The 13094-nt window shown below is 42.0% G+C and overlaps 1 long non-coding RNA gene across 1 annotated transcript; it reads right to left on the bottom strand.

Annotated features, from left to right (window-relative positions):
* Positions 1-5659: 5659 nt before the first annotated feature.
* On the bottom strand, positions 5660-12677 carry LOC139539269 (uncharacterized). The gene is made up of 3 exons (XR_011667904.1): positions 12601-12677; positions 7912-8014; positions 5660-6417 (listed from the first exon to the last, which is right to left on the bottom strand). It is a non-coding gene; the product is annotated as an uncharacterized lncRNA (long non-coding RNA).
* Between the last annotated feature and the right edge of the window lie 417 nt (positions 12678-13094).

The following is a 13094-nucleotide window of genomic DNA, read 5'->3' as shown; positions in this document are numbered from 1 at the left end:
CAGTCCTCCCGTGAGTGGGCGAGACTGTGGAGTACAGTACAGGTTGTCATGATACCAGTATTGTAATACTATGACAAAGAAAACACAAAGCAGTCTAAACTCTATGGTCCTTAAAAATCCTACTTCATGTAAAATATTGTGGTATAGCTTGTGAAATAAACAAATGTGGCTCTAGGTGACAACATACGGCTGTTTTTTCTAACTTTAGCAATGTTTCCCTCAAGAAATGTGGTGTGCTTCATGTTCTGTTTCCTTTCCTTTCTTACTTCCTAGTATCGCAATAGTGGTATCGTAACAAACCTACCCCATTGTGTTGACTGTGCTGTGGCTTTTAGTGGCACATTCACTATATAGACTAAAAGCTTACAATAGTTTCCCTAGGTGCTCGTGTTGCTCCATTAGTCACTAGTTACCTGTTCTTCTCAAGCTAAAACGTGTTTTAACAGTTTTTGATTAGGCATGGATTTGCTTTAAGCACCACTGTGGATGGAAAGGAAATCATCTACATTTTTTTAACAAATAATTTCCCCCTATTTAGTCATCAGATGATGTAGTCAATGGTGTGAGTCAGAGGTGATTTGTGGCAATCAGGAACAAGGAACAAGCAGTGAGTTTAACGTTTTCTCTGAGCCTCAGACCCCGTGTAATTTTTTCCTAATTGCGGCCGTGTCGTCTCTCTTAATGCTGGGTGATTGCTGTGAAAGTGGTTGATAACTACGCTGCTAAGCCTAGCTACCCAGGATATTTCACGCTCCTGCTCGTGGAGAAATGGAAATGTGGGATGGTATCTAACGTCTAAAACACAGAACAATTCCCATCTGACTATAACACCGTTTTGAGCTACATTTACTTGACAATGTCACTGCATGGTGCAGAGTTGGAGAAGCGATGATGGTGGCATAGCATGTTAAAGCTGTTGTGTGTCTGTCTATCTGAAGTTACATTGTGTTTGTATTTAAGCATGTGTGTGCACATGCGTTTGTGTGTGGGTGTGTGTACGAGTAGCCTGGGGCGTTGGTGGTGGTTGATCAGTGGCTCAGTTGCAGGGTCCAAAGGAGGAAGGAGGCTGCGTGAGAAGAGGAGGAGGGAGGCTGCGTGAGAAGAGGAGGAGGAAGGCTGTGTGAGGAGAGGAGGAAGGATGAAGGCTGTGTGAGGAGAGGAGGAAGGATGAAGGCTGTGTGAGGAGAGGATGGAGGAAGGCTGTGTGAGGAGAGGAAGAAGGATGAAGGCTGTGTGAGGAGAGGGTGGAGGAAGGCTATGTGAGGAGAGGAGGAGGAAGACTTTGAGGTCAGGAAGAAGGATGAGGGCTGTGTGAGGAGAGGAGGAGGAAGGCTGTGTGAGGAGAGGAAGAAGGATGATGAGGGTCTCAGCTGTGGTAGTGTGCACCAGGTGGCTGAGTAGCAGGGTCCAAGTGAGGGAGGGAGGCTCTGTGCCATGAGGAGGGGAAGATGATGGAACACCAGATGCAGCGATGTTATCTGCTCGGCTTGTAGCTTAACGCTGCCATTGTCTGAGGGACTGGGCTGGGGTCAGCCCGGAACACAGATCGATAAGCAGAGAGGGCACTGGGCTGCGTCTCAGCAGCTCCCCGAGAACGCAACACATCTGAATTTCAGCAGGATGCGCAATCCATCACAACCCTGCCAAAAACATGCAGAGAGACGGGAGGGAGTAAATCCTCCAGACCTGATTTGAATAAAAGTGTTGAGACACAGGAAATCCCTGTGGCCTGTCTCACTCTGCCCTGTCAGATAGCAAGATAAATGCCCCAACCGCTGGGACACATGAATGTGAATCAATATATTACACATTTGGCTCCAGGACTGCCATATAACGTATATACATCATGGTAGATATTGATTCAGCCCTTCCTGACAAGGCCTGGTAAATGAGATATTTAATCCTAGGAGGACCCACACTGTATAAATTCCTTAACAAGGGACACTCAGACCACTGAAGTGAAGAATAATAAGAACACTATATTGCCTGAGGGTTCGCTGGGTTGATGAAAAGGTAGCATTTTTAAGGGGGTCGAAACTTCCCTATCCCTTTGACTACTCAAGAGGAACCTCTATATATCCCAGGAATGGTCTCAGGGTAAAAGTATGGCTATTAGGCTTCTGTGTTGTTACTGCTGTCCTTGAAATACCTTATAATTCTTTAAGTTCAGTGGATCACTATATTCAATTATTCTTGGAGTTAATGCATTTAGAGTGTCAATGTCTCTCTAAATCGGTGTTTAAATTCATCTGTCCTTGGATTGCATACACAGGTTAATTTAGCCTATTGGTCCCAGTGAGATATGACTAAACAGACTAAAGGTGCCTGATCAAACCCTCTCCCCTGAATTGCTCTGTGCACAAAGAGGAGAGAGAAACTCTTATCATTCGGCTTCAGTGCAAATAATACCCTGGCGTTAACTGTAATGAGAATGTTTTCTCTTTCTTTTTGTCTTCTCTTCTGTCCTCCTTACGGAACCATTCCGTAAGCGGTGTCAGTCGGTGGAGAGATTAATGTGTATTTGAGCTGGGGCCCAGCTATAAACCACAGCTGGCGAGAATAGAGACAACAAAGACAAACATTCATTCTCATTACATCTGTTTAAATTATTCTACCCAGTTTACACCCAATATTTCCCAACACCACTCCTCTGCTGTAAGCTGCCCTTTAGCCATCAAGGCAGCTAAAAACATTGTCTCCCTCCGCTCTCTCTTTCTCTCTCCACTCTCTCTGTGCTTTGTTTTTCTGACAGTGATCCTCACAATTATTGTGTTCTTCTCGATATCTGTCTCTCTTAATATTCCTGGGAGTCTGTTCATTTCCATCGCCACATAATGCAGCTCCTAACAGGATGATTACAGGCAGACCCATATTAAGTGCTGAGTGGGGGGGACACGCATGGGCCATAGGAGCCTCTAATGGAGGCCAACCTCACCTTAACAGGATGTCATCACGCATCAGTCTGGAGGCCCCTGGAAACAGGATAGGCTATGTGTACAACAACACTACCCTTTCACATCTGCTGTGTGTGTGTGTGCGTGCTCATTCTCTGGATTTTTTTTACAGTAAACAAATTCCTGATGAAACACTTTCTGAAGTGAAAATTAAAGCCTGAAAATTCTCACACCTCACTTTAGCCAAGAACAGACAAATGCACACACACACTCATCCTCTACAGGATCGGTGGGTCCCACGCGGGATGGTTGAGCTAATGTAGGCTAATATGATTAGCATGATTAGTAAGTAACAAGATCATTTCCCAGGACATAGACATATCTGATATTGGCAGAAAGCTTAAATTCTTGTTAATCTAACTGCACTGTCCAATTTACAGTAGCTATTACAGTGAAATAATACCATGCTATTGTTTGAAGACAGTGCACAGTTATGAACTTGAAAATGTATTAATAAACCAATTAGGCACATTTGGGCAGGCTTGATACAACATTTTGAACAGAAATGAAATTGTTCTTTGGATCAGTCTAAAACTTTGCACATACACTGCTGCCATCTAGTGGCCAAAATCAAAATTGCACCTGGGCTGGAATAATACATTTATTGCTTTTTTCGTGCATTTCAGATTTGTGCAAAAAAAACTGCATGTTTCTTCCTTTGTATTAACTTTTACCATATTTAATGTGTTATATTGTCCGACATTAATTTCACATTTCCACAAACTATAAAGTGTTTCAAGAATATGCATATTCTTGCTTCAGGTCCTGAGCTACAGGCAGTTAGATTTGGGTATGTCATTTTAGGCGAAAATTTTAATAAAGGGGCAGATCCTTAAGAGGACTCATAACACACAAACACAGTCTCACATACACACATACTGATACAGTACACACTAACTGTTATCATGAGCGTTAAATGCATGGTGTCATAATGTGGACAGGTCTCAAGACAAGTCTATGGGTCTACTTAAGGCTGTTATGGTGACTGTATTACCGCAACATTGGCGGTCACAAGTCATGATGGCAGTCAAATTCCATGTGACCATTTAGTAATGGTAATTAGGCTTCTCCAAGCTCTGATGCTGCTGATGGTCATTAGTAGCCTACCAAACTTGCTAACTGCCTGGTACTCCGCACTCTATTGTCCCTCTAATCACTCTGACATCAATGCAAATGCAATCAAAAATCTAATCAAACACTTAATGAGAGCCCATGAGCTTATTTTGTGCAACATTTCTATAGGCTTTGCAATTGCGTGAGAAAACAGAGTGATGGCCTCTATTAAAAAGAGGAGGATCCCATCAGCTTTCTATAGGCTAGGCTTGCTATATTTATTTCTCAACCTTCCTAATATTAAGCACATTGCTTCTCTTTAAAACAGGACTATAGCCTACCTTGCTGGCATGAAAATGAACCTTGAGAAAAGCGTCCTCCATTCGCTATTTAAGTGCATAGATGACATGCATTTTTTCCCCGCTGCCCATGTTTCGAGGCAGGTGCATGATAATGGTCTATTCTAAATCATTATTTAGTATATGTAAAGACAAGATTAAATCAAGAATAGTATGATGGGTGACAATATTAGCCTATCACTTGTGAATTATACATCATCACTTGTGAATGACTCGACTTTTTCAAATCATAGTCGCACACCTCATTAATCCTAGCCCATAGGCGTATATGTTTTAATAAGGTTTGATGCACATTAATCTGCTTTACAATGGGTGTAGAGCCTAACTGCAATATATATGCAACGCGTGAGTTTCAAGTTTGGGGAAGAAAATGTCCACCAAAAAAATTCACCTTTTTATAATAAAAGCATTACATGCATAATCACATTTGTGGTCACCTTTGAGGATGGTGTTTTCCTGCTAATGGAACATTCACGCTTATAGCCTAAAGCTGTGTGCGCATTGCTGCACTTATAATGTGAAGAAATAGCCTAATAGTTTATCAACATTTTAAACTAAACATTCTCATCTGTTGCATCAGGCTCATTGCTTCAAACAGTTTTGTTATGCTAGTGATTATATTAATTTGGGATCTACTATGGGGGGGGGGGGGGTTGCATCCCACTTGTAGCCTGTGAGAAAGACTGATGTAGTGTGTACAGCCTGTGCAAAAAACAAAGCAGAGCTCATGCCTTTCATGCGACTTTTTTCAAATCATCATTAGTCGCATCATGCAGGCTTAGAATGCATAAAACATCTAAACACATATCCCAGCATTTTTATCACAACTAAACTTAAATAAATAACTCTAGATCAAGCATATAGGAGTACCTGTTTCTTTGTTAACCGCTCACAGAATAGCCACATGTGCACAGTCCCTCAAATCATTTGGAGAAAATATCCTTTCTATTTTATTCAGCTATGTTCAATTGTATTATTCATACTATAAAATAATACTACGGAATTTTAAGCAAATATTGTCTGCTAAATGAACTAGTGTAGCCCATGGCATAACCAGATCATGGCCTAATATAAGAACAAGGCAGAGTATGCTATTCTGTTCTTCTGAAATGGACTACATTGTCTTCATATCATATTTCTTTAGACCTATCTAAAATAAAATAAAGGATTTATTGTGATGGTGTAGGCTATATTACATGAATTTATTAGAATCTTTTAAATGTAGATGTCTGCATCAGTAGCTTATTGTAACGGCAGATTTGTGTAGCAGGGATCGGAACAAAACGCAGCGTGTTAAGTGTCCATGTTTTAATAGAATCAACGGAACATGAAACAATACAAAATAACAAAGTGAATCTAACCGAAAACAGTCCCGTGTGGCACAAACACTGACACAGGAAACAAACACCCACAAACCAACAGTGAAAACAGGCTACCTAAATATGGTTCCCAATCAGAGACAATGAAAAACACCTGCCTCTGATTTAGAACCTTATCAGGCCAAATGACAAAAGACAAAACAAAGGAAAATAAAGGAAATAAGGTCAGAAACGTGACACTTATAGGCTATGCGTGGAAGACAGGACATTCTAAATGTGTTTATGTTAATTAACGCTCAATTACCGTGAGAACTGCAGTTATTTGCTTGACAATCACCGGCTGGCAAAAATGTATGACCGCCACAGCCCTAGGTTTGCCCAATATAACTGATGTTTCCATGTGGGTTTAAGAGGCTAAAAGCCCAGATAATCCACAGATAATTAACTTCCAACAGAACCCAGCTAAACCTCAGTCTGATAAAGAGAGACTCAGTCTTTCACTGCTCTCACTCCTCATCTGATCACCTGACAGAGACGTGTCTGTATATAAATCACTCAGATCAATCCACTGTTGTGCACACACACACTTCCCTGGATTACATCTTCATTAGGCCAAGGTAGATGCTCAATCCTTCTGGGTACTTCATCTTCATTGAGTTCTGTCCACCACATACCACAAGACAACCTGTGGTATGAGTCAGTATCTAGACACCTGTTGACTCAGTAGTCAGTCTGACAGAGTGAGAGAAAGAAAGAGTCAGACTGTCAACATCTAACAGATTTATAGATTATTCACCACTCTCACTGCATATGCAGCAATGGTATAGATCAGTGGAGCCTGGTGGGAGGAGCTATAGGAGGACGGGCTCATTGTAATGGCTGGAATGGAATAAATGGAACAGAGTTAAATGCGGTTTCCATATGTTTGATACCTTTCCATTAATTCCATTCCAGCCATTACAATGAGCCCATCCTCCTATAGCTCCTCCCACCAGCCTCCTCTGGTATAAATAGATCACTTTCAATGTGTAATATGCTAAATAGCATCACTCCCTAAAACAAGACTATCAGAGGTGCTGTGATGTAACGTTATAGGACACAGAATCGTAATCTCATAATGTATTATCTCTGTAGAGTGGACATTGTTGATAACACTATGGTGCAAAGCTCTGTAAAGGACAGAAACCTTTGGCAGGTAAATAATAACGGAAACAGAATCACCTCCCCGCTGCTGATTGTTAAATATTCAGGAGCGTTTGTTTCCTTGTCACATCAGTGTCAGAGAATGAATTCTAGATGAGGCCTTGGAGAGGAGAGGTTGATGTGGCAGGCAGAGCAACGAGAGAGAGCTGAGACAATGGAAAGGCAAAAGCGCCAGGGCCTTCTACTACAAAGATTGGTCTCACTGGGGCTCTGCCCTCTTATTTTAAAGACAGGGCCCTCTCCCTCTTCTGGAGAGACAGACAGATACAGAGAGAGGGACAGATCAAGGTGGAAAGAAATAAGAGGAAGCAAGAAAGGGAGCAAGGCTAAAGTGCAAGAAAAAGATAAATGGTATCTAAGGGAGAAGCGATGCAAAACATGGCATTATTACCAAAGAAGTGCCTTATTTTCAGTGCTTGACTGTCAAGCCAAGATTCTTCCAATGAGGAGGAAGGGTGTAATAAAGCTCTCAAAGATATGTCACCGCTCTCCCTCTCAGTCTCCTTTATTTCATCACCCTGAGTAGTTTTCCATCCCTGTTTCTCTTTCTCTTCCTGTCTTCTCCCTGGGGATAGAGAGGGAGCAGAATGACAGGGCCCTGGTTGCGTGTGATAATGATCTAGTTGTGAAGTCCTGTGGAGAGGGGACATTACACTGGGGCCAGCGGATGCACACAGCTCTAATCTCTCTGATGCTAGGAGGGAAGCCTCCTGTGGAATAGACTGGCCCTTGGGCCCCTGCTCTGCTCCACACACAGGGTCACACAGACAAGAGGTCTATGAATTATTTGGACAAGACCACCTGAGGGTTTGTGGTCCATCTAGGTGACTTTATAACTCAGCAACGGTGCTGTTAGCTCTGATAATGTCTATTCAGACAGCCAACCAACTCTTAAGGCTCACTGCACTATTGGCATTGCCAGCCAGCATGGCCCTCAAGGTATTTGCCATCGCAGGAACAATTTCCTGTAATTTATAACCAGGGTAACTATTAGCATATATTGAACTCAGCTGTGAACATTACCTTGCAGGTTGAGCTGTGTTGTTATTGAAGGATTATGTGTCGTGTCAATGCCCTTTATAGGCCCGGTGTTCATTTCTCCACAGAGACCCAGGTCTGATCCTGCCTATTGAGACGGAGAAAAAGGGGGAGGAGGGCGGGGTGCCTTGTAAGAATTCGCCGACGAGTAGGTAAACCACCACTGCCCTCGGTATTATTGGCCAACGTGAAATCATTGTAAAATCTACAATTAAGACTATCCTAACAAAGGGACATTAAAAACTGTAATACCTTATTTTTCACCAAGACTTTGCTGAACAACGACACAGATAATATAGAGCTGGCTGGCTTCTCTGTGTTTCAGCAGGACAGAGCAGCTACGTCTGGTAAGACGAGGGGCGGGGGTGTGTGTCTATTTGTCAACAACTGCTGGTGCGCGGTCTAATATTAAAGAAGCCTTGAGGTATTGCTCGCCTGAGGTAGAATACCTCATGATAAGCTGTAGACCACACTATCTACCAAGAGAGCTCTCATCTATATTATTCATAGCCATCTATTTACTACCACAAACTGTTGCTGACAGTAAGACCGCTGTCAACCAACTCTATAAGGCCATAAGCAAACAAGAAAATGCCCATCCAGACGAGGCACTCCTAGTGGCCGGCAAACTTAAATCCGTTTTACCTAATTTCTATCAGCATGTCACATGTACAACCAAAGGAAAAACAACTCTAGACCACCTTTACATCCCCACAGTGACTGTACGTACATTACCATACCAGAAGCCAAGGATTACAGACAACATCCGCACCGAGCTAAAGGCTATTGCTCCCAATTTCAAGGAGCGGGACACTAATTCGAACGCTTAAAAGAAATCCCTCTATACCCTCAGACGGACCATCAAACAGGCAAAGCGTCAATACAGGACTAAGATTGAATCCTACTACACCGGCTCTGATGCTCGTCGGATATGGCAGGGCTTGAAAACTATTATGGACTACAAAGGGAAACCCAGCCTCGAGCTGCCCAGTGACGTTAGCCTACGAGACGAGCTAAATGCAAGCAAAACTGAAGCAAGCAAAAATGAGACCACCAGCTGTTCCGGACGACTGTGTTATCACGCTCTCCATAGCCGATGTGAGCAAGATCTTTAAACACAATCTGAATCGCACTCCACACTGTCCTTTTGCTCCTGGACAAAAGGAACACCAACAGTACCAGTCAAAAGTTTGTACACACCTACTCATTCAAGGGTTTTTCTTTATTTTTACTATGTTCTACATTGTAGAATAATAGCGAAGACATCACAACTATGAAATAACACATTTAGAATCATATAGTAACCAAAAAAGTGTTAAGCAAATCAAAATATATTTTATAATTGAAATTCTTCAAAGTAGCCAACCTTTGCCTTGATGACAGCTTTGCACACTCCTGGCATTCTCTCAACCAGCTTAATGAGGTAGTCACCTGGAATACATTTCAATTATCAGGTGTGCTTGTTCAAAGTCAAATTGTGGAATTTCTTTCCTTCTCAACGTGTTTGAGCCAATCAGTTGTGTTGTGACAAGGTAGGGGGGTATACAGAAGATATTTGGTAAAATACCAATTCCATATTATGACAAGAACAGCTCAAATAAGCAAAGAGAAATGACAGTCCATCATTACTTTGAGATATGAAGGTCAGCCAATTTGAAAAATGTCAAGAACTTTTAAAGTTTCTTCAAGTGCAGTTGCACAAACCATCAAGCGCTATGATAAAACTGGCTCTCATGAGGACCACCACAGGAAAGGAAGACCCAGAGTAACCCTTGCTGCAGAGGATAAGTTCATTAGAGTTACCAGCCTTAAAAATTGCAGCCCAATTAAATGCTTCACAGAGTTCAAGTTACAGACACATATCAACATCAACTGTGCAGAGGAGACTGCGTCAATCAGGCTTTCATGGTCGAATTGCTGCAAAGAAACCACTACTAAATGACACCAATAATGAGAAGAGACTTGCTTGGGCCAAAAAACACGAGCAATGAGTCCAATGAGTCCAAATTTGAGATTTTTGGTTCCAACCGCCGTGTCTTTGTGATACGCAGAGTTGGTGAACGGAAAGCACACTTAACCAGCATGGCTATCACAGCATTTTGCAGCGAAAAGCCATCCCTTCTGGTTTGCGCTTAGTGGTACTATCATTTGTTTTTCAACAGGACAATGAACCAACACACCTCCAGGCTGTGTAAGGGCTATTTGACCAAAAAGGAGAGTGATGGAGTGCTGCATCAGATGACCTGGCCTCCACAATCAGCCGACCTCAACCCAATTGTGGTGGTGGTTTGGGATGATTTGGACCGCAGAGCAGTGGCGACCCGTCATTCAGGGCAGGTGGGGCAGAGCTTGAGCTTGCCTGTTTTGCATGTTATTTTGGCATTAATACGTGTCACATATCAGTTTGCAAACAATGTAAAAAAATATATATATCATTGAGTAAATAAGGCCGCATACAAACATTATCTAATTTTTGTTTTCTTCAGTTAGGCTGCTCCAAAATGCAGGTGTTTAAGCTTCGCTCAGTACTTTCTGCTGTGGTGGGGCAAGCCAGCAGAAAATACAGAGCGTTGCGCCATGATTGGCTCAATGTTCTATCACTCATGGGAACACTACGTCACTGCCAAGTCTAAAGGTAGAGCTAGAAAATTCTAGTCCCTTGGGTGCTGTCATAGAGTTACATTAGAAGTGCCTATCCAAGAAGGCTCAAGGTCCTTGACCACAGATAAAATTACGTCAAGTCACGTTATATGTACATTAGCTTTGATTGGACTGATCATGTCAACGTCATACTTTCAAAATCTTAGCTAGCAGTCATCATAAATTTGAAAAAACAATCTACTGGCAAATCCGTTTTAATCCTTGTCATATGAAGAGAAATTACAGATAAAACGTGTCATTGCTCAGCGGCTATTGGACATAAACATTACACAACAAGTTGGAAATGGCAAATTCAGCAATAAGTGGTTTGGAAGGAATCAGTGACAGTGAATAACTGCAAGCATTGCAAAGCAATCACTAGCCTGCTATTCAGTGGAGTGGCTGTGTGGTCCCAAATCTGTGATTAAGGGGCTCTTTTCCAAGTTTAAAATTATAAACATTCAACATTGGCCATGCTGTCAATGAAGCGTGATTTGTGCTGTGCTCAAAACAACTGTTAACTCGGAACTGCGAAAGCTTGACTTGAGTTCAAGACAACTGGGAAGTCGGGAATAAACGAGCTCCGACTGGGAAAATAAGTTTTGAACGGTCATCCAACTCGGAATTCTAAATCCGGCCTCTTTCTAGAGCTACGACCTGAAGATCAGTGATGTCATCCTGATTCGACCTTGTTTCTTTCCGAGTTCCCAGTTGTTTTGAAAGCACCATAAATTCATATAATGCCAGACTTTGATTACAAAATTTGCCCACAAGGGACCGCCGCGCCACCTTCCTATTCAAGTGAGCTCAGCACAACAACGTGAGTCCAAAAAGGTATTGTATGCTCCTGCATAAATTATGTAAAATGCCCGGGTTATATGTATACTGTAGCTACGAAAGTAATACTAAGTGTATGTTGTGTAGTAAGATTTTAGTAGCCCATGTGCCTCACCCTAATAATTTGGTCTATTTACCCCTCTTAGTTTCACCTACTGTTCTGACTTGGTGGTGCACATGTAATCATTGAATATTGTAAGAGCTTTCATTGTCTGCTTTTTATGCCCCCTTTATTTATCTTACAGTTCTGACTTGATGTACAGGGAGAACACTGTAAGAACGGCCCATGTTCTGAATTCTGTCACTGTACATTAGGAAAAGGAGGGCTGAACAGGAGTAGAGTGGGTTGAGAGTTTCAAGTTTCTTGGTGCCCATATCACCAACAAACTATTATGGTCCAAACGCACCAAGACAGTCGTGAAGAGGGCACGACAACACATTTTTCCCCTCAGGAGACTGAAAAGATTTGGCATGGGTCCCCAGATCCTCAAAGTTCTACAGCTGCACCATCGAGAGCATCCTGCCCGGTTGCATCACCGCCTGGTATGGCAACTGCTCAGCATCTGCTACCGCACGGCAAGTGGAACCGGAGCGCCAAGTCTAGGACCAAAAGGCTCCTTAATAGCTTCTACCCCCAAGCCATAAGACTGCTGAAGAACTAATCAAATGGCCAACCAGACTATTTACATTGACCCCCCTTGTTTTTACACTGCTGCTACTGTTTATTATCTATGTATAGTCACTGTCAAGTTGTCTAGGTGTTCTAATTATTTCAGCTCTGCCCAAACTTGAAAACGGCTTGCTCAACCCGTGAAGGATGCAAAGGGACAACTCAATTCCTTTCCAGTGTTTTATTATGGTTTTGATGCCATTTGTTGAATATGTTGAAACAGTTGATTTGTTGAATAGAGTAGTTGAATGACAGAGGAATAAGGAATAGGGAATAGGAGTAGGTTGATAACCTTAAACAGAGAATAAACATGCATTATTTTACACTAAACAATGCATGACATAGCAACAAAGCATGGCTCTGAATAAAGTAAACGTTTAAACAATTTAATCTAGCACTTCTAGCAATTACTTCTGCAGTCAGAAAATATCCGCAACAAAAGAAGTCACCATTCCTACTAGAGTTAAACATGTAAATTGTGCTAAGCACTGGATGCAACATAATAAATAATTCCAAACATTACATACCAGTTGCGTCTTTAGGGTTGAACAATGAGCTGTGTGTATGTTGAGGACCAAACATTTTATACCCATGCTTATCTGCCAGGTGCGCATGTAAAAGTAGTCCCTCCAGAAATCGTGGCTCAATTTTTTAGTTCCGCCCGTGTTTTTGGGTTATCTGCCCTCTTGAGGCCTGGAGTTCTTTAAAGGAAGAGCTGCCATTGTGCTCATGTTTTGAGTGTTCTGTTTTTTGACGCAACAGTCACTTTACAAATTTCCTCAACTAACCTGTACCGGCACCCCCTGTATATACTGTAGCCTCGTTATTGTTATGTACATTTCTTGCGTTACTTTTTGAGTAATTAGATTTTTTTTACTTTAGTTTATTTAGTAAATATTTTATTAACTCCATTTCTTGAACTGCGTTGTTGGTTAAGGGCTTGTAAGCATTTCACGGTAAGGTGAACTAAAGCTAGCTTAGGTAGAAGTAGGATTGCAAAGGGAGGGTATATTACTGGAAA

Source organism: Salvelinus alpinus, chromosome 15 (genome assembly GCF_045679555.1).
Source record: "Salvelinus alpinus chromosome 15, SLU_Salpinus.1, whole genome shotgun sequence".
NCBI lineage: Eukaryota > Metazoa > Chordata > Actinopteri > Salmoniformes > Salmonidae > Salvelinus > Salvelinus alpinus.
The sequence above is the reverse complement of the archived record's forward strand: the minus strand, read 5'-3'. Positions and strand labels throughout refer to the sequence as shown.